At 43.1% G+C, this 22168-nt stretch overlaps 1 long non-coding RNA gene across 1 annotated transcript; it reads left to right on the top strand.

The window, feature by feature from the left end:
* The first annotated feature begins 3549 nt into the window (after positions 1–3549).
* LOC142907807 (uncharacterized) lies at positions 3550–21632 on the top strand. Its single transcript, XR_012931271.1, has 5 exons — positions 3550–4537; positions 8170–8285; positions 10534–10738; positions 14691–15019; positions 19723–21632. It is a non-coding gene; the product is annotated as an uncharacterized LOC142907807 (long non-coding RNA).
* The last annotated feature ends 536 nt before the right edge of the window (positions 21633–22168 follow it).

Genomic DNA, 22168 nt, shown 5'->3' with positions numbered 1-22168 from the left:
GACAAAGGAATTAGCATAGAATTTAGCATTGAAATAGCTGAGTGATTAGCTTGTGACTGGTCACAGAAATGGCTATGTTAAAGTCAAAGCCTACACATCCACAGAGGCACCTAGTACACATCAAACAGGAGAATTTAGCATTGAAATAACTGAGGGATTAGCTTGTGACTGGTCATAGAAATAGTTATGTAAAAGTCAAAGCCTACACATCTACAGAGGCACCTAGTACAAATCAAACAGGATAATTTAGCATTGAAATAGCTGAGTGATTAGCTTGTGACTGGTCACAGAAATGGCTATGTTAAAGTCAAAGCCTACACAGCCACAGAGGCACCTAGTATAAATCAAACAGGATAATTTAGCATTGAAATTACTGAGGGATTAGCTTGTGACTGGTGAATGGCCATTCACATATACAAGCACAGAGACAATTTCAACCGAGAAGATGGATTCTGGCTTAGTAACCATTGGAAATATGTTTTAAACCATTTCGGTTCTTAATTAATTGTATTTTACGATGACCTTCAGACCGCAGCTCTTTTGCTGGCATTGACTCTTAATACCTCTCACACCACGGTTAATGGTATGGTTTACAACATGGAGTATAACAGCGCCTCGCAGCTATCTCTCTCCCCCTCCTCTGTTCCGACCATGGATGAACTCGCCCATCTGAACGGGGCTCGTAGCTATCCGTAGTGCTAAAGTTGAGGGTAAGAATCCACCCATTTTTCGCCATATAGCATTATGATATATAACGACTTATTGTTGGTAGCTTAGCTGATTGGAGAATATATAGAGTTTATTGATAACATTGAAGTAGTTTATATTTTAGTTTTTTTTATTGGTTTACTATATAGTATTCATTATATAATGTAGTGTATACCCAGTTACTGTTATTAGCTCAGCTTATTGAAGAATATATTGAGTATATTTATTATATTGATGTAATTTAGACTTAGGTTTTTTTCACATCGGTTTACTATATGATAGTCGAGTTGTTGCAGCCCCTTTGGCGTCCATGTACTAGGTGCCTCTGTAGATGTGTAGGCTTTGACTTTAACATAGCTATTTCTATGACCAGTCACAAGATAATCCCTCAGTTATTTCAATGCTAAATTCTCCTGTTTGATTTGTACTAGGTGCCTCTGTGGATGTGTAGGCTTTGACTTTCATATAGCCATTTCTGTGACCAGTCACAAGCTAATCACTCAGCGATTTCAATGCTAAATTCTATGCTAATTCCTTTGTCAAGGCGCTCTGTTTCTTCTCACACAACTTAAAGGTCGCGGTCTGAGCTTGGCTGTGTTCGCTCCAGCGCTGTCCTCCAGAAATCTCGTCCCTTCACCTGATGAAGGCCGCTTGTGTTGTGGCCGAAACGTCGTGAAAATTTTATTGTGTTATTTTATTTTATCAATTTATTATTTTATTCTCATTCTACGTGACTTTACCGAAAGAACCAAAGAAGATAGACACGAGGTTGCCAAAATAATTGAGAATAGCAAAGTACAAAAAGCTCGAACGAAGCAAAAGCCTTAAGAAAGCTCCGTTTAAATAAAGATATCCAAATCCTGGCAGCTGATAAAGGCTGCACTACTGTGCTAATTTCACGAGCCGATTATGATAATCAAATTAAAGATTTAATAGAGGAAAGTACCTACATTAAAATTATACGAGATCCAACTAATACTTTAGAATGTAAGACTACTGCAATCATTGTAAATTCATTAATCCCTTAGAATGAGCAATTCCAAATTAAGCCAAGGGCCTCAAAACCACCTAGATTGTATGGGCTACCAAACATTCATAAAATCGGCATCCCATTACGATCCATAGTCAGTACAATTGGCTCTGCCACATATAAATTAGCAAACATATATAACTAAACAAATACAGCCCTACATCGGTAGGACATCTTAATTCATAAAAAAATCAGAACATCTTGTTAATGTGATTAAAGATATTAAACTCAACCCTCATGATATTCTAGTGAGTTTTGATGTGATTTCTCTATTCACTAAGGTTCCAGTGAACGAATCCCTTAAATTACTTGATACACTAGTAAAGAATACAGGTTTACCAAAAGATATTCAGAAACTCGCTGACCATTGTTGAAATAACACTTACTTCTTATGGAGAGGTGATTTCTTTAAACAAAAGGAAGGAGCAGCAATTTGCTCTCCTTTATCTTCTGCTATAGCAAATCTGTATATGGAGAACATTGAAACAAGAGCACTTGCCTCGAGCACATTAAAATCATCTTTTTGGTTTAGATATGTGGATGACACTTTGGTTGTCTGGCCACATGGTAAAGACACACTCAATGATTTTCTAAATCATTTCAATGCACAAAACCCGGCCATCCAGTTCACCATGGAAATGGAGGTGAATATCACACTCCCGTTCCTAGATATTTTGCCTGGACATGGCCTAAATGAAAAAATAACACACAGCGTTTACAGAAAGCAAACGCACACTGATGCCTATCTGAATGCAGATTCATATCATCACCCAGCTCAGAAATCCTCTCTTATCAAGACGCTCATACATCGGGCAAAAACAGTGTCAGATTGTGAAAGTCTAGTGAGAGAGATGAAACATGTTAAAGAAGCATTACGACAGAATGGCTACAATAATGCTCAAATTAACAGAGCACTAAATGCCAAATTACGATCGCAAAGCAACACTGCTGAAAGCGATCAGATTGTTAAAACATTTAAAATACCATATATCTCAGGAGTAACTGACAAATTAGCCCGTGTTTTGCTAAAGCAAAACATTACAGTAAGATTTGGTGGAGTACACAAAATTCAAAAACTAGTATCTTGCACTAAAGACGAATTACCTAAATTATCAACAGAAGGTGTATATCGGATTAATTGCTTTGTGGCAGATGCTATATTGGACAGGCTGGACGTAACATCAGCGTAAGACTTAAAGAACACCAAATAAATATTAAATTATCTCAAACACAACTGTCGGTAGTGGCAGATCATGCTTGTCAACAAGGACACTCAATTTATTTTGATCACGTTGAAGTGTTGTGCAAAACTAATTATTACTGGCAAAGACTAATTAGATAAACCATTGAAATTGAGATAAATAGAAATAACTGTATTCGCTCTGACAGCTACAGGCTTAGTGCGGCCTGGAAGCGTATTATTAAATAATACATATTACAATCCCTTATAGGGGAAACAAATACTAATTAACTGATTACAAACGTAGCATATAATTACAATAACACACATTACAGCTCATTACTAATCTACAACTCATTACTAATCATAACCATTGACTGATTACCAATCGATTATATAATTACAATACCCCCCCCTCCGCCTCAAATCACTGCACCTGAATGAGTTAAATGATGACGTCACCCTGCTGCTGCTCTATTTAAGACCGGGAGCAAGTGAAGGGCTTCACCATTCTGGCGAATTGCCGGATGATGCTGGATGTAATTACCAGAGAAACGGCGTACTCAAAATTTTTAAATGTTGTTGATTCACTCTTCAACACACCGGTGGGCTAAAGTAGTGAACTATTTGTCCTTTGTCAACGTGACACTTTTTTTGCTGATTGGCCGTGTCGGGTGGTGGAGGGTTACGACACATTTATAAATAACGTAAACTAGCCCAAAAACGTTTATCATGAATAATATTGGTCGCGAAAGCCTACGTGTTACACGGGGGATCTTTATATTTGCTGTTGGCCTCTGTATATGCTCTATAGGGGCTCGTAGTATTTTGTGTATGCAGAGTGTATTTGCTACAACAAATTTCGCCACGCTGGTCAATGCGAGTTGGTGGTTAAATGGAGGGGAGGGGGGATGAGGGAACCATCACTTTTTCAGATCTAAATTCAACACCGATGCCATCCGTGGCCTGGAGCCACTCCTGGGTCAGGGGACCGCACCTCTGAGAACCACTGCGCGAGAGGAACAGAGCAGGCAGTGGTCGTGCAGAGCAATGTCGTTCTCCTGCACCAGTTCCTGAAGACAAGAACACAATGCAACGCCAGCACCGACTATTTTACGCTATGCTTATGTGTATGTATGTAGAACTTGTGTCGCACCGTAATGGTCATTAGTTCATTTCATATAGCTTCATTCAAGCAATTGCATACCACAACGCTGCACATCTATTATGCAGTTCCGTATTAAAAAGACGATAAATAAAACCCCACTGCTTAGGAAAAAAGAAAGTTAATGCGTAAATAACGAGAAAAAAGTGCATAACAAGAAAAAATAATTCGTTTTCAATGTAGTAAAGTGGTGTAGTGGAGTGTATAATTGCGTAGTGTATAATAATGTAGTGTATTGTGTAAAGTAGTGCAGTGTATAGTAGTGTAGTGTATTGTAGTGTAAAGTGAATATAACTGATCACAACGGGACCATGTGTGTTGTGCTTGCTCCTACCTTGCCCTGTCCTCATCCCTGTCTCTTGTAACACGCCCTAGGAGCTCCCAACCATGAACCACCCCGAGTCCGTCTTCTTCGTAACGGTAATGGCGGTGGCGGTGCACGTGACTAACTCAGGTAAGAAAGATGGAGTGGAACGTTGGTGAACAACATAATTCAGCGTGCGTGTGTGCGTGCTCTCCAATGCGCGCTCCTTCGGTTGTTTAAATTCGCGATAGTAATGGTCGCGCCCAGTGCCGGATAATCCCAGTAGGAAAAAGATGCTACGTGTGTAGCTATGGGCCCCGCACTTTCAAAGGCCCCGCGCTAAATGCTTTCAAGCTTTCAATTCCGGTTCAGTGACTCTGCACTTGCTCTATTACTATAGTACTATACTGCTTTTAACTTTTACGAACGACTTGGTGTTTAAGGTTAGCGATTTGTCGTATTATCTGGATCTATAGCGAATGAAAAAATACAATTACTTTACTATGCAAGTTAAAAATGTGTGTTTTAATATTTACGTGGTTTTTTTATTTATGGCCCTTTTATAAAATGTGCTACAGGCCCCGCACAAGCTTAATTTTGCACTGGTGGCGCCCATGCCAGGGTGGCTAGGAAATGTTAACTACCTCGCCTGGTATACAGAAGGTCGTGGGTTCTATTCCGACTCTGACGCATGCTGTATATTTGGAGTTTGCATGTCTCTCTGATCATCATCACGGTGGCTAGGAGATATCAACTACCTTACCTGGTATGCAGGGTTGTCGTGGGTTCGATCCCAACCCTGAATCCTGCTGTATATGTGGAGTCTGCATCTCTCTCTCTGATCATCATCACGGTGGCTAGGAGATGTTAACTACCTCGCCTGGTATGAAGGAGTTTGTGGGTTTGATTCAGACCCTGACTCCTGTATATTTGAAGGTTGCATGTCTCTCTCTCTCTCCGTGGTCGACATTACCTGGTAAAATAATATCTCAAAACATCTCAGGCCCTGTAGTCTGTGGTGAGACCACGAGGCTTGCATAGCGGCTCCATCGCTTGATGCGACAGGCAAGAGTTGTGTCAGCCGTGTTACTCTTAGCAACCACGCGCATTTTGATGTGGGGCATGGGTTGTGAGTTAGAAATAAGCTACACACACCTGATAAGATCCGTTCAGTCATTGCGTTATTCATGTCCGCTGTAGATTAATGATACAGCTTTATTTATATCAATACGTTTGTGATGAAAATAAGCTGAGTTAAGAGTGGTGGTCCCGTGGTTGTATGTACGTGTGTATGCATGTTGAACCTCTTTCGCACCATACGTACAGTAGTCAACCGTGCTAATCGGAGGTGTGGCGGAATGACAACCAACTAAATGCAAAAATCAGTTAGAAAGAAATGAGTTGTCAATCTGTATTATGTAAAAGTGCACAGTTCCAGTGGCTTCCCAATTTCGGAAGGAAGAGCATTCCAGACAGCCGCAGAAGCACATCTGAAAGTGCGCGATGCAATTGTTCGATGGAGACCCAAAAGCCGCCGCTGCGAGGATGACCGGAGTTTGAGTGATGGTTTATGCTCCTTGACGAGATCAGCAAGGTATTGTGGTTCATTTGGGGCAAGCGCACTGTGTGTGTAATGAGTACTCGGCGAACACTGGGACTGACAGTGGCATCAACGACAGTGGCATCAACGACATTGGCAGTGACGACCTCCTCAACCACGCGTGACCCTTTTATGTCTTCAATCGTTTCCCCCAATTGTGTTATCAACGTAATATCACGAGATACGCAACCTCACAGCGACCTCTAGAATCCTCTTTCAAAAGACATCTGACTCACACGATAGGGGGCAGCACTTCCCCACCGACTCTGCCACCCAGAGTAATTTTCGGCAGTAAACCCTCTCTCTATCCGCGAATGTAACGTTCTTGAAAATGTATCGTGAATTAAACATTTTGCAAATCCAGAAACCTTGGTTCCACCTGGGAAAAAATGGGGGGTTATGTTCCTGTTACGAGTGAACATGGGGGGGGGGGGGGAGTAATGGCAAATGTTTAATAACGATGGCTACGATAAATAATGAACTGCAAATAACATATAATAATAATATTAGGGTTTTTCCCCTTTTTTCTGGAAACAAAACTGGAACCTTTTTACGAGGATTCATATCTGCATTAACCACAATACCTGCAGTCAAAATGCAAACAAAAAACATACTATGATAATATATGCATTGTCCTTGAAACTGATTGGTCCACACCAAGGGACGGCTTTGTTTTGAGCATCGACCCAATTCGTGCCCGACCAGATGGCGCCAAAATGCGTACAGCTCAAAGACAATGCACTATCAAAGTAATGCGGGCTCGGGGTGAGCATCTACATCATTAGACCTCCTTTGCCAGTACCAAAATTTGAAAATAGGATTTTCCCCCTTTTTTCTGGCAACAAAACTGAAACCTTTTTACAAGGATTCATGACTGCATTAACCACAATACCTGCAGGTCTCACTCCAGCGCTGTCCTCGAGACAGTCTGTTCCCTTCACCTGATGAAGGCCGCTTGTGTTGTGGCCGAAGCGTCGTGATTGTTGTTTTATTTTTTAACTACGTGACTTTACCGAATATAACCAAAGAGTATGGATCCTTGCAGTCACGAAAGCTTCAAATCTAGAATTGAGGTCTAATGATGTAGATGCTCACCCCGAGCCCTCATTACTTTGATAGTTCATTGTCTTTGAGCTGTACGCCTTTTGGCATCATCTGGTCGTGCACCAATTGGGTCGAGGCTCAAAAGAAAGCCGTCCCTTGGTGTGGACCAATCAGTTTCAAGGACAATGCATATATTATCATAGTATATTTTTTGTTTGCATTTTGACTGCAGGTATTGTGGTTAATGCAGACATGAATCCTAGTAAAAAGGTTTAAGTTTTGTTGCCAGAAAAAGGGAAAAAACCCTATTATTACATTTTGGTACTGGCAAAGGAGGTCTAATGATGTAGAAGCTCACCCCGAGCCCTCATTACTTTGATAGTTCATTGTCTTTGAGCTGTATGCCTTTTGGCGTCATCTGGTCGAGCACGAATTGGGTCGATGCTCAAAAGAAAGCCGTCTCTTGGTGTGGACCAATCAGTTTCAAGGACAGTGATAGATTATCATAGTATGTTTTTTGTTTGCATTTTGACTGCAGGTATTGTGGTTAATGCAGACATGAATCCTTGTAAAAAGGTTTCAGTTTTGTTGCCAGAAAAAAGGGGGAATACACTATTATTACATTTTGGTACTGGCAAAGGAGGTCTAATGATGCACAGAACATCTTTTTTTCTTTCATAACCTTTGACTATTATGATTTGACGACGATTTATAAAATATATAACAAAGTCAACTGTAAGTACAAAGTAAAACATGCACAAGAGCGAGTTCAGGACAAAGCGCGTGGTCCAGAGAGAGCACGCCTCATCTTCACAGCGGAATGTTTCAAAAGTAGTAAAACTCTGCGGTTTATCGGCACTTTCATACAACTCTAGAATGCTGAAGTCTGCCAGTTTCGGGAATAGGGAATTATTATGCATTTAGTAACTCGTGAATGTGCGTCACTAGAAATTTCCAGAAGCTTGCGCATACAGAAAGTTATACTGTATTAATTTTCCAGAGATTAGACTTTAATAAGGTATCTGTGTGTGTGTGGAGATGGCATGGTTTGCTGATGCTTCCAGGCTGCTCATATTCAGCCATTAAAGTTCAATGCTGGTGGTCTCTGCATTCATTTTGCACATTTTTCTTTATGTAGCAAATAGACCCATTCAGCACATGGCGGCTGTTGAAGGTGAAGATGTGCTCCTTAACTGTTCAACATCGTCCACAATAGACCGCGTGCGATGGAGATGTGGACAGTCTAACACAACGGTGAGTATTGCAATCTCTCATTACACGTGGTGTTACCAATTTAGCACACTTTAGGGATAATCAGCCCAGTGCAATATCCGTCTGTATTGCTACACACACACAGTGTGCATGTCACTCGTGCAGAATGTGCCGTATACAAAATAACTAGCTTTTTAACCGGCGTTGCCAAGGCCAAAAAAATATTTCAAAACTACTCTTCAAAATCTAACAGCAGTCTGGACTGACTGTGGTGGTACCTGCTATGATTACAGCAGTGCATACTATGGTGGTACCTGCTATGATTACAGCAGTGCATACCGACTGTGGTGGGACCTGCTATCACGACAGTAGTACATGCTGACTCTACAGCAGTATTTATCCACTTTTTAGCACAAAGTACTCACCTGGCAGAGTGGCGTGGTGAGGCCTAGTCCGTGCAGAGCCTCTGGCCTCGTCGAGATTGTGCAGCTGGCCGAGGTGACACTTAGGCAGGCTGGGGCTGGGCTGCTACCGCTGATCCCCCCCCCCCCCACCATGATTTCTCTGGCCGCACTGCAGTAATATCTAAGGCCTATAGTGGTAGCATCTAGCGACTGTATAGTAGTAATTACTGCACTCATCGGGGTGGGGGGGGGACATCACACAGTGAAGAATTTACCTCGGCGTTGTGTCTATTTAATGTATATAGATAAAATAATGTTATGAAATACATTACGAGTAAACGATCTCCAGGTCTACTATTGCTTAGGCCGAGGTTCCTTTCAGAGATCTCTCTCGTCAGTCTAAGCCAGTGCTTCTTAACCTTTACTGCATCCGTTGGTTTTCAATCATTAAAATAATATATAATGTTCGTAAATACATAGGTTTGATTAAACAAAGTAGCTGTACTTACATGCCCGCACCTAATTTGTATTTCGATGATTTACCATCTCGCACCCCCAGAAATGGCATCTCGCACCCCCATGGGGTGCATACACCCCAGGTTAAGAACCACTTGTCTAAGCTGTCCAGAGATCCCATTCAGAGATGGGGTGCATGCACCCCAGGTTGAGAACCACTTGTCTAAGCTGTCCAGAGACCTCAGCAGCTGGTCGTATGGACAACAAGATGTGTTGACCTCCAACTTCCTTTGGGCTCAATGATAGCGAGACAGTGTTACTTCTCGTGGGACTAAATATCAGCTGCCCCCTGTTTGCCAGGGGTGGTGGGGGGGGGCAGTGATGTGTGCAGTTATCTGTATGTGTGTAGTGTATAGTAGTGTAGTGTTTAGTAGTGTAGTATAAGGTAGTGTATAGTATACTATGTATGTGTGTTGAACTTCTTTGGCACCGTACATAGCCAACCACACTAACTGGAAGTACAGGGGGGAAACAAACTAAGACACAACGACAAGAAATGAGTTGTCAATCAGCTGCAGCTGTTTGGTTGTTGTTGTAACGACATCTGTGAAAAAGAGCTCCAATAGCGCAACGGATTCCTACAGACTAAATAAATGTTCTGATTTTGTTTTTAATGTTGCTGGCTATAAAATAAAACGTTAATCTTCCGTGCGACGCTTTGGCATCGCCCTTAATGTCAATGCTAGATTAGAGGAGTGATTGTCTCTTGTAATTAGCTCAGCTTTCTACAAGTTCAGAAATATAGCCTGATATGCCCCTTTGAAATAGTAGCGGTGTAGAGATTCTGTATCATGCGCTACTATAACCTCAAGGATTCACGATTGCAAACTGCTGTTTGCTGGACTGCCCGAATAGCTTCTTCATTGTTTCTATTTCTGTGCAAAATGCGGGCTGCTAGGGCTTCTTGGTGGACAAGGTGAATTGAGATCAAACATCCCCAGTGCTCAGAGTTCTGTAATTGGCTACCGGGTACCGCATTTTGGGTTTCAGTCAAAATCCTTCTGTTAACACAAGGGATTTTTTTTTTGCTGTGAGATGCTCTATGTAAAAGAAGGTACATTAAAATTCTACCAATGTTTTAGAAGCGTTAACTAATAATACATGTGGAAACTAATATAGTTGCGCAAATAAAAAAAATGTCGATTTTAACCCCAATCTTTCAAATTATAGGGATGAAATGTTTAAACATAATTCGACGTTACATTCCATCATACGTTTTGAATGGTTCAATCAAAATATGACAGCAGATTTCCAATAGAGCTCTTCCACATAGTTTTTGGGAGTGTGGAACCAGCCGACTGGTATGAATAAACACTAATGTGCATCAATTAAAACAAATTGCTAAACGTGTAATATATCTTGTTCGACAGATATTATTTCGTGGCATTCAACGTGTCACATACTGCAACCCATCTCTCTACTACGTGGTTTTCTCTGGGAACCTGAGCAGTGGAAATGGCTCCATCACTCTGGCTTCAGTCCCAGCGAACGCGAGTGGAATGTACCACTGTTTTCTGGAAACAAGCACAGCTGATCGTCATGAGATGGTTTACAATTTGACAGTAACTTCTCAAGGTAATTCCACAAAGCTTGAGATGTAATGTCTGCATATATAAATTCACATTAACCATTCACTCGATGTAAATAAAGTACACACGTTGTGGTTTTAGTTTGTAACAATTATAGTGGTGCATCAATTAGTATGTCTGAACATCACAAAACATTCATATTATTTGTGTAAGCAAGAATCGATTGTATACCTGCACGCGTGTGTTCTACGTATTCGGTTCACTTTTCTCCGAAGATACTAGAGGCCGCTTCATTCAAAACAATGTAAAGAAAATAGATTCCAGAATAAAATCACAATCCTTGAATCGCAACAATGCATGATACTATTAATCTTAATCATAACAATTTTTTTTCTCTCTCCCAATGTTAACTCAGATGCACTGTAAAATCTCAAACTAGCTCAGGCAGCTTGGCACCAAAGGTTAAATCCTTGCTTGGGGAGGGGAACTCGGCCATCATCCTTCAAAGGGTTGACTAAATGAGAACTACTTTGTGGGGAAATAAATTAATATTTACATATTTTTAAGGAGGGCCACGGTGGCGAGATGTTATCTTCGTCGAAGGTTGAATCTTGACCCTGACACCTGCTGCTGTATATTTGGAGTTTGCGTCCCTCTCAATCTCTGTAGTCGCTTCGATTTTTCTCCGGGTACCTCCACATGCAAATCAACATCACACGTTTAGATAACTGGCTGCTATAAATTCCCAAGTGATGAGCCCCTTTGTTGAGCTATCATTTATGGCCAAGTCACTTATGTAAAAAAAGAGCTACATAGCTTAGTGGAGCCTGACCTGGTAAAATACAAAATAATACTCTTTGGTTCTTTCGGTAAAGTCACGTAGGTAGAAAAAAGAATAGATCACGATGTTTCGATTGTGTTGCGATCAAAACGTCGTCATCTGTTATATTTTTTCTACCTACGTGACTTTAGCGAAAGAACCAAAAATATGGATTCCTGCAGTCACAAAAGCTTCAAATCAAGATTTGAATTTTTATTTTATTATGTTATGTGCACAGAATAGGTGGCAGGTGGCTCCAGAGCCACAACATTCATTTACCGGGATGTCAAGCGATAGCTAAATAGAGAAATACCGTTGACTGCGTACTTATTAACTCTTGATGGAAAACTCTGTCAAATCGCAGAGCGTCTGTAGCCTGGAGTTTGATACAGACCATTGCTAATTTATCACAACCAGCTTAAACGATTGTCCAACAAGAGGTCTCCTACAACGCCCAAGCTATAATATAAAAAAACAAGTCCTCAACATTGACAACCAATTCACGACTCTTTCAAAATGAGCAACTGACAGACTGGGACCCAGTTTCTTCTCGACTCTGTAGCACAACGGCGCAAGGATACAAACGCAAAACACGACTACAAGTCTTCACGAAAGACTTCACGAGGAACCGAGGGCAAAGCAAGACTCAGATCTGGGACGGCCGCCATCAGTGGTCAAGATGAGAAAGCTGCAGCGACACGGGAGCGGTGACTCTCTCAGATGGGTAACAAAGCGAGCCATTCCCTTTTACCCACTTCGGGCATCTGTGGCCGGAGCCTACCGCAATTCGCTCCTGCCACACTTATGATGCTTAGTGGCCACCTGGGTCAGTGAGGTGAATAGCTTGCTGGGGTGGGGGGGCAGGAGGGGTCAAATGGGCGATGTGCACGGCGGTTCTTTGCCCTCGCGACTGCTCCCAATTTGCTCTTGTAGAGAGGCTGGGATGAAGACCTCACCATCGAACAAAGACAGTCGTATGTATGCACGTATGTGGAACTTATTTTGCACCGTGCATTGCCAACCGTGTTAACTGGAGGTGCGGAATGGAGGTAAAACCGCATCGTGCAGCGCTTTCAGATGCGGCCGCTGCTCCTTCTGCAGGGCCCCTCCGGAACGCCCTCCCTCTCCTCCCTCTCCTCCCTCCCACCTTTGTTTATGAAACGTCTGCGCGATCTAGCCCACAACAGCTTAACAATATATTTGTCGCGGAAGCCTACAACGTCTTGAATTGAAGTAATATTGTGCACACGCAAATAGGTAGATTGTTTAAAGCTTATCGGCTTACGTTTGTCTTTGAAAGTGTTTAATCAGCAATACGGATCCTGTACTGGTATCTTCCAGGACAAATCACTATTTGAAATTTTTCAATTAATACTTTTTTATTGCTCTGGCGTGTATCTTCAACGTTTGTTCAGCACTTTTATAACTTAAATTGTTTCATATTCTTAGCTCTTTCGGTAAAGTCACGTTGAAGCGAAACAATGAAATAATAAAATATATATAAAACAATAAAAATTCTCACGACGTTTCGACCATAACGCCTGATGACCGTTTGCGTTATGGTCGAAACGTGAGAATTTTTTTTATTGTTTTACAAATTTTATTATTTTATTGTTTCACTTCAACGTGACTTTACCGAAATAGCTAAGAATATGGATTACTGCAGTCACGAAAGCTTTAAATCAAAATTTAAATTGTTTCCCCAATTCGGTAAGCCCCTAATAGCAACATATCATTTTGCTGAAGCTTCGTTCCTGCAGGATCATATTTACAAGGGTCGTCGTGTTACAGACAGATAGACAGAAATGGCTTATGCATTATCATCTTCAACGTCAATTGTAGAAAGGTTAATTTAAGCTAATTTTAAACTATTTTAACCAGGTATGGCCCACTGTGTTACTTAATATATATGCCAACCAAAGAGCATCGCCCATTCTACGAGAATTTGACATTGCGAAAGGAGTAAGACAGGGCTGTATACTGTGTCCCTACCTATTCAATTTATACAGTGAGCGTATTATGCGAGAGGCAGGCCTGGATTGCATCGAAACAGGCGTGAAGATTAGAAGCAGAAGAATAAACAACTTAAGAGATGCTGATGATACCACCCCACTATCAAATAGCAAAGCTGAAATTATGACCCTGTTGGTAAATGTTAAAGAAGCTAGTGGGAAGGCTGGGCTGTGGCTCAATCTCCAAAGGATTAAGATGATGGCGACAGAACCACTAAACTCTTTTGTCTGGAAAATGCATCAATCAAAGTTGCGAAGAACGTTGTCTTCCTGTGCTCCTTGACTGCTGAAGACGGAGAATGTAGCCACGAGATCAGTAGGCGGTCAGTTCTCAGGAGAATAGCCATGTCACAGCTAAATAAGATAGGGAGAGACAAGGGCATTACCATAAGCACCAAGAAGAGACTTGTCAAAGTTCTGGTATTCCCTGTTGTCGTATATGGATGGGAGTTGTGGACGCCGAGATTGAGTGAGAGAAAGAGGATCAGAGCATTTGTGGTGCTGGAAAAGAATGCTACATAAACCACGGACAGCCAAATATCAAACATGTCCGTCCTGAGAGAGATCGGTCCCGCTCTTCCACTCGAGTCCTTATTCATGAAGCAGAAATGTACTATCTTTGGACACTTTATGAGGACCTCTGGACGAGAGGAATCAGTCTTGCTTGGGAATGGAGAAGATATCAGGGTCAGAGGTCGACCTTGGAGGAGATGGATGGACGACATCAAGAACACCACTGGCCATACACTTGCCCAGCTACGAGAGGCAGTGAGAGACAGGTTTGGATAGGAGAGTCTGGTCGTGGATGTCACCAGAGGTCGATTTCGACCTGACGGCGCAAGGTGAAGAGGTGAAGGCCCACTGAGCTATATAGCTCTTTTTTCAGAAGCGATTTGACGGCAAATGATAGCTAAACAAAGTGGCTCATCATGTGAAAAATTTATAGCAGCCAAATACTCTAAATGCGTTTATGTTGATTCAAAATGTGGAGGGAAAAATCCGAAGGACCCAGAAAAAAATCCACGTGACCACAGGGAGAGAGACGCGCAAACTCCAAATTTCTAGCAGGCGTCAGTCGAGATCGAACTCACGACCCCTGTATACCAGGCAATATATTTAACATCTCCTAGCCACCACCAATCGCGCTGTCCCTTTCTCTGCAACAGGAACCGCTGCTACGACGCATGCAGTGACATCGCCGGTGCCATCGACGGTGCCATCGACGGTTTTGCCTTTTCGCGCCAAAGAGTTCATCGCCATAACCACGTGGGCTCTGATCTTCCTTCTGTTGCTGATGGTGCTTCTCTACCGGTGCCACCACCGCTACCACAGCAGGAATTGGTGTTGTTGGAGGACAATGAGAAGTCATTTCAGCCGTGGTGATGGTGATGGTATTGATGATAGTGGTGGTGGTGGTAGAAGGAAGGGAGACTTGGGAGAGACGCAGCACCCTGGTGGAGAGACTCGTCGCTTAGAGGAGATGGAGACGAGTGAGGTGCGTGAAATATATCCATCTCAATAATTTGATAACTCAATTATTCTTCTTCACAATTTTGGCTATCACCTGATGAAGCTGGTTGGTGATGTTATCACCAGAGAAACGTCACAGTACTCGAATTGTAAATGTTGTGGGTTGACTTTCCAACACACCGGTGTGCTGAGGTAGTAAGTAATTAGCATGTTTTGTTGACGGACAACCCTTACTAGTTGGCTGTGTTGGGTGGTGACGGGTTTTAACGACACATTTATATATTTACGTGATCTAACCCAAAAAACATCTCTATAATGAGTGCTGACTCTATGGGTGGCAGTGCTGAGTCTATGGGTGGCAGTGCTGAGTATATGGGTGGCAGTGTTGAATCTATGGGTGGCAGTGTTGAGTCTATGGGTGGCAATGTTGAGTCAGGTGGTGCGATCTAACCCACAAATGTTTTATCATGGATAATATTGGTCGCGAAAGCCTATGTGTTCAACTAATTTCTTCAGAACTGCTTTTTGTATTTAGTTTGTTGTCCTTCCTCTGATAAGCATGGTTGGCTATGCACAGTGTGAAAGACGTTCAACACCCATGCATGTGTAGTGTCGTCTGTGTGTGGGGGTGGCGTGCATCGTAGACACAGCCAGCCGAGCTCACGCCACCACTCGGGCTCCCTCTCTCTCTCACACACGACCCCGCTGCCGCGTGCCCCGTCCCAGACATGACCCTGTCCGCGTTACACCGGTGGCGTCGACGGAGACAGCCCAATGCTATCTGGCCACGCAATGATTGGGCGGCTTGGCTCCGCCCTAGCCGCGCCCCCCTTCTCAAACCCTCCAGAGCAGGGGTCGGGAACCTATGGCTCGCGAGCCAGATGTGGCTCTTTTGATGATTGCATATGGCTCGCAGATAAAACAAAATATTCTCACTTGTTTTAATCCATCCATCGATTTTTCACTGCGCATGTCCTGTTCAGGGCTGCAGGAGCAATTGTCCATTATTTTAATTGGATGATACTGGCCTACGTTTGCCGTTGCTGGGTAAAACAGGTAAACGCCCCCTTTTGAATCAGTCTGAGACTGCGTCTGCTCGGTCATTAGCTCAAAGCTAACCCTTCGACGAAGAAGATGGCGAAAAGAAAAAAAGACGACGAGTATCGTACATTTCAGGACGAATGGACCGAAGAATTCGCCTTTGTGGAGAGAGCGGGTTCTGCGGTGTGTCTAATTTGCAATGACAAAATTACATCGTTGAAACGGTCGAATGTAAAGCGGCACTTCGACACGCGCCACGCTACCTTTGCATCAAAATACCCTGCGGGAGACAGCAGAAAGAAAGCGTGCCAAGAGCTTCTGAGCAGGGTGCAAGCTAGCCAGCAGCAACTCCGCGTATGGACCCGGCAAGGTGACTATAATTCGGCTAGCTTTGCTGGTTCTTTAGCAATAGTGAGGAACGGAAAACCATTCACAGATGGCGAGTATGCTAAAACGTTCATGCTGGATGTAGCCAATGAACTTTTTGATGATCTTCCGAACAAAGACAAGATAATCAAATGGATACAAGACATGCCTCTGTTGGCAAGAACTGTTCATGATCGTACCATCGTGATGGCAAACAAAGTGGAGGAAACGCAAGTGAAGGACATAAATGCAGCACCGTTCTTTTCTCTGGCTTTGGATGAGTCAACAGACGTGAGCCATTTGTCGCAGTTCAGCGTGATTGCAAGATATGCTGTTGGTGACACACTGCGCGAAGAAAGTCTTGCTGTTCTGCCATTAAAAGGGTCCACAAGAGGTGAGGATTTATTCAAGTCTTTCATGGAGTTTGCTCAAGAAAAAAGTCTACCTATGGATAAACTTCTCTCAGTGTGTACTGATGGTGCTCCGTGTATGGTGGGGAAAAACAAAGGATTTGTGGCGCTTCTCCGTGAACATGAAAATAGACCCATCCTAAGTTTCCATTGCATTATACACCAGGAGGCACTTTGTGCTCAGATGTGTGACAGGCAGTTTGGCGAAGTGATGTCGCTGGTCATTCGTGTGATCAACTTTATTGTTGCCCGAGCCTTAAATGATCGCCAGTTTAAAACACTGCTGGATAAAGTTGTAAATAACTATCCTGGTCTGCTTTTGCACAGCAATGTGCGTTGGTTGTCAAGAGGGAAGGTGCTTAGCCGTTTTGCGGCTTGCCTGAACGAAATCCGGACTTTCCTTGAAATGAAAGGCGTCGGGCATCCTGAGCTAGCCGACACCGAGTGGCTCCTCAAGTTTTACTATCTCGTAGATCTGACTGAACATCTGAACCAGCTCAACGTGAAAATGCAAGGCATTGGAAATACAGTGTTATCCCTTCAACAAGCTGTATTTGCTTTTGAAAACAAGCTGGAGCTTTTCATCACGGATCTTGAAACAGGTCGTTTACTACATTTTGAAAAACTGAGCCAATTTAAAGATGCATGCACAGCAAGTGAGCCCATTCAAAACCTTGATCTCCACCAGCTAGCTGGCTGCACATCCAGTCTCCTACAGTCCTTCAAAGCACGCTTTGGAGAATTTCGTGAGCACACTCGTCTTTTTAAGTTCATCACCCATCCAAACGAGTGTTCACTGAACACAGCCGACCTGAATTACATCCCTGGTGTCTCCGTCAGAGATTTTGAAGCAGAAGTGGCTGACCTGAAGGCCTCAGACATGTGGGTGAATAAGTTCAAGTCACTGAATGAAGATTTGGAAAGAATCACACGACAGAAAGCGGAGTTGGCGAGCAAGCACATGTGGACAGAAATGAAAAAACTCCAACCCGAAGACCAGCTGATTCTCAAAACTTGGAACGCGCTTCCTGTCACATACCACACACTGCAGCGTGTGAGTATTGCTGTATTGACCATGTTTGGATCTACGTATGCATGTGAGCAGTCATTCTCACATCTTAAAAACATCAAGTCCAACCTACGATCACGTTTAACAGATGAAAGCCTCAACGCTTGCATGAAGCTTAACCTCACCAAGTACCAACCCGACTACAAAGACATCAGCAAATCCATGCAGCACCAGAAGTCGCATTAATGGTGAGTGTTATAACAACATTATTTAAAATAATAAATTCAGAGGCTTATTATACTGACATTTAGTTGAATTCACTTTTAAAATATATTATATGGCTCTCACTGAAATAAATTTCCAAATTTTTTGCTTTCATGGCTCTCTTAGTCAAAAAGATTCCCGACCCCTGCTCCAGAGGGTTCCAGGGGCTTCCACACGAGGTCTACCATGACCCTTGCCCCAGTTCCTCTGCCCTGCCAGCACATCAGCGTATATACTCAGCGGCGTGTGTGCAAAGTGCCCACCTGCAGTTGCTGCTGCTGTCCAACAGTCAGCCCTATGTCACTGCACATGCATAGACTCAACACTGCACATAGACTTAACATTGGCCTTAGACTCTACGATACCCATACACTCAACACTGCCCATGGAGTCAACACTGCACCGCAGCAACATCCTGCATCACATTGGAACCGTGTAGTTTGCTGTGCTGCCCTCTCCTGCCCTATGCAAATGAGTGGGTCAGTGAGTGGTTGAGTGAGTAGGTGAGTGAGTGGGTTACTGAGTGAGTTGTGGTGACCTAGAGTGTGGTGGTTGAACAGTGTAGGTAAGACAGTCAGTGTCTGGTAGTCCTCACTATAGGTGGGCCAGGGGACGATCAACAAAGTGAGTCTCATGGGCCACTGTGACCATGTTCGTACCTAGAGAAAAATGATAAGGAAGTGAGTGAGTGAGCGACGGATTGAAATACATCAGTGAGCGCTGGATCATAAATCAACCTGAAAGCTGCTTTACTCTGAACTGTATGGGTGAAGAAGTGGGTGAGTGAATGAGCTAATGAGTGACTGGGTGAATGCATAAATGCAGGGTGAATGAGTAAGTGCTGGGTAAATTATTAATGGGAAAATTATTAAGTGTCTAGCTGAGTAAGTGGCTAGCGGCAAGAATGACTGGCTGAGTGAGTCAGCGAGTGACTTGAGTAAATCACTGAGTGCTGGATAATTAATTGGTCACTCCAACTGCTGCTCCCATCTGAATTCTACCATGTGTAGCAGTGAGGTAGCAACTGGCAGGTCCTGCTGCTGCTGCTCCACAATTCGAGATACGGTGACAGCAGCAGCAGGATTCCATCTTCGGCCGAATTACTCCGTTTTGTGTGGCTGCCTAATAAGAGCATCCCAGAAGTATATCTGAAAGCGTCCGATGCCCTCACCGTTTTTGCCCGATGGTAAGCCAAAATCCACTGCAAGGATGACCGGAGTCCACGTGAAGTTAGTTTCTACTCCTTAACGAAATCACCAAGGTATTGTGGTTCATTTGTGGGAAGAACTTTGTTTGTGTAATGAGTGCGACCTTATAATGTACTCATTCGGAAACTGAAAGACATTGCAGCTCAGCGAGCAGTAGAAAGACACGGTTGGATCTTGCAGTACCCATTAAACTACGAAATCAGCGACCCGAGGTCTATTACAGCTCATAGCCAACACGATTATTTGAACCCGAGGTCGAATAAGCCTCGAATGAATATCTGGTGTGGTTATGTCAAAACATGGCCACTGGAGAGACAAAGGTGGTCGGGCGTGGTGTTGGCCACCCATCCTCTGTGTGCTTTCCCGACCTTCGCAAGTGCTTCTTGCTAACAGTACTTGCCCTAAAGATATGTTTATTGTCTTTTTACAGATCGTGTACGCAAGCCTTCAAATGGAGCGTCTAACGCCTTGCACGCAGCCTCGCCGACCTCCCGGGGAAGACTTTATGGTGTACGCGACCATTGCGGCATTAAGTGAGGAGAAAGAACTTCCAGACTGAAAGGAGTCGCGAGAATAAACAACAACAGCAGCAAAGTTGGACATTGCCTCAACCGCCAAACTGAACTTTTATTTACCAGGTAAGGCCCCACTGAGCTACTGTATATAGATAGCTCTTTTTCAGAAGCAACCTGGCCACAAATGACAACTCAACGAAGTGGCTTATTAAGTGGAAATGTATTGCAGCAAAACTCTAAACGCATGTTTCTGAATGTGGAGGGAAAAACCAGAGGACCCGGAGAAAAATCCATGAGACCTCGCTGAGAACATGCAAACTCCAAATATACAGCAGGCGTCAGTGTCGGGATCGAACCCACGACCTCCTGTAGACCAGGTGAGTTTGTTAATATCTCCTAACTACCACGGCAGGAAGAAGAATGACAATCTGCTGCCTACCGTGTGTCAATAGACTGGCCAGGGGAGGCTCTCCTCCCCCATGTGGCCTGTTATGAACCATACTTCAAAGCTGTTCATCACGGGGTTTGGTGGAAGACTGGGAGGTGTCCACCACTGGTGTTCGAATGTCATCAGCGATAGCCTCTGGACTGTGTGTGTGTATGTAGGGAGCGGTAGTGTAGCAGTTAGCGCGCTGCGCTATGAACCTGGCCACCCGGGTTTGATTCCCGATCACGGCCAACACTTGTAACGATTAATCTGAATGCCACCTCGGGAGGTAAAAGCGCCCGGACGTGGTGCTGGCCACCCACCCCCTTGTGTACCGTGCTGGCTTTCATTAGGTGCTCGTTAACAGTACTTGCCCCAAAAATCTGTAAGGCGATTTGGGGGATGTTTATCTTTGTTTGAGACTCATTAATCAGTAATCATGAAAAAATCTGTAATGAATTAAATCACTTTTTTACGGGTAGTACTTGACTTACGAACGGTTCCGTTCCTGACGAGCCTTGCATAATTTGAATGGCTCATATGTCGCGACAAGAATGTGGTGCTGTATTTACATGTGCATAGGTCAGTGTTATAAATGTTATGAGTCAACAAAAGGGAAGCATTGTTAAACTCATAAATGAGAAAAAAATGTACATTTGCATGTAATACTGTAATAAATACTTTTGATTTAAAGCTTTCGTGACTGCAGTAATTTATATTCTTAGTTTTTTTCGGTAAAGTCACGTTGAAGGGAAACAACAAAATAATAAAAAAATATATAAAACAATGAAAAATTCTCACGACGTTTCGACCATAACTCAAACGTTCGTCTTCAGGTGTGTTGGTTTGCATAAATGTATTTTTAAATGGCGCATTTATTTATTTATAAAAAACGTTAGCGCCACGCGCAACGATTTGGCAGTTTATTTAGGACTAGTCCATCTATATTCTGAAAAGAGGAGGGGGGAGACGAATTTTTTTTTATAATGTATGCTGTCTGAAAGCCACTGTAAGCGTGAACAATCAATTAAGACCTGAAATGGTTTATCAAATCTTTCCAATGATTGCTAAGATAGAATCCATCTTCTCGGTTGAAATTGTCTCTGTGCTTGTATATGTGGATAGCCTCATGAACGAATCTCTCATGGAAGCCAGATGGCTTACAAAGAACCTCTGTCTTGGAAAAGTCAATGGCATGTGAGCCTACTGAATTAGAACAATGATCTGCCACGGCCGAGGTGTTGGTCCTACCGTGTTTAAGGTCTGCTTTGTGTTCACGAATGCGGTCCGAGACATGGCGTTTGGTTTCTCCAATGTAACTACTACCACAGAGGCAACTTAGTTTGTAGACACCAGGGTATTGTATGTCCGGAATCACATCTTTTACAGACGGAACCAGATCACGGATTTTATGTAATGTGTTGAAACGGACCTGGATCTTGTGTTTATTCAAGATTTTGGAGATCTTTTTTGTGATCCCCGCAATGTAGGGTAAAGTGATGGTTTTGAAAGGCTCCTCAAGAGGGTTCTTCTTCATGGTTTGAGTGATAGCTTTGCGGATTGTATAGTCGGAGTAACCATTAGCCCTAAGAGCTTGGTGTACGTGTTTGAGTTCACTGCTTATGTGTTCCTGGTTGGATATGCATTGGGCTCTATGATACAGAGTCTTGATGAGAGAATTCTTCTGTGATGGATGGTGGTGGGAATCCGGTTTCAGATAAGCATCCGTATGGGTAGCTTTCCTGTAGACAGAGTGGCTCATTGAACCATCAGGTCTCTTTTTAATTAGGACATCCAAAAAAGGTATCTTGCCATCTATTTCGACTTCCATGGTAAATCTGATGGCTGGGTGTATGGAATTGATGTGGTCGAAGAATTGGTCTAGAGCAGGCCGGCCATGTGGCCAGATGACAAAAGTGTCATCCACGTACCTC

This window comes from Petromyzon marinus, chromosome 83, assembly GCF_048934315.1.
Source record: "Petromyzon marinus isolate PM22_M1 ecotype Great Lakes invasive population chromosome 83, UKy_Petmar_22M1.pri1.0, whole genome shotgun sequence".
Lineage (NCBI taxonomy): Eukaryota > Metazoa > Chordata > Hyperoartia > Petromyzontiformes > Petromyzontidae > Petromyzon > Petromyzon marinus.
The sequence above is the reverse complement of the archived record's forward strand: the minus strand, read 5'-3'. Positions and strand labels throughout refer to the sequence as shown.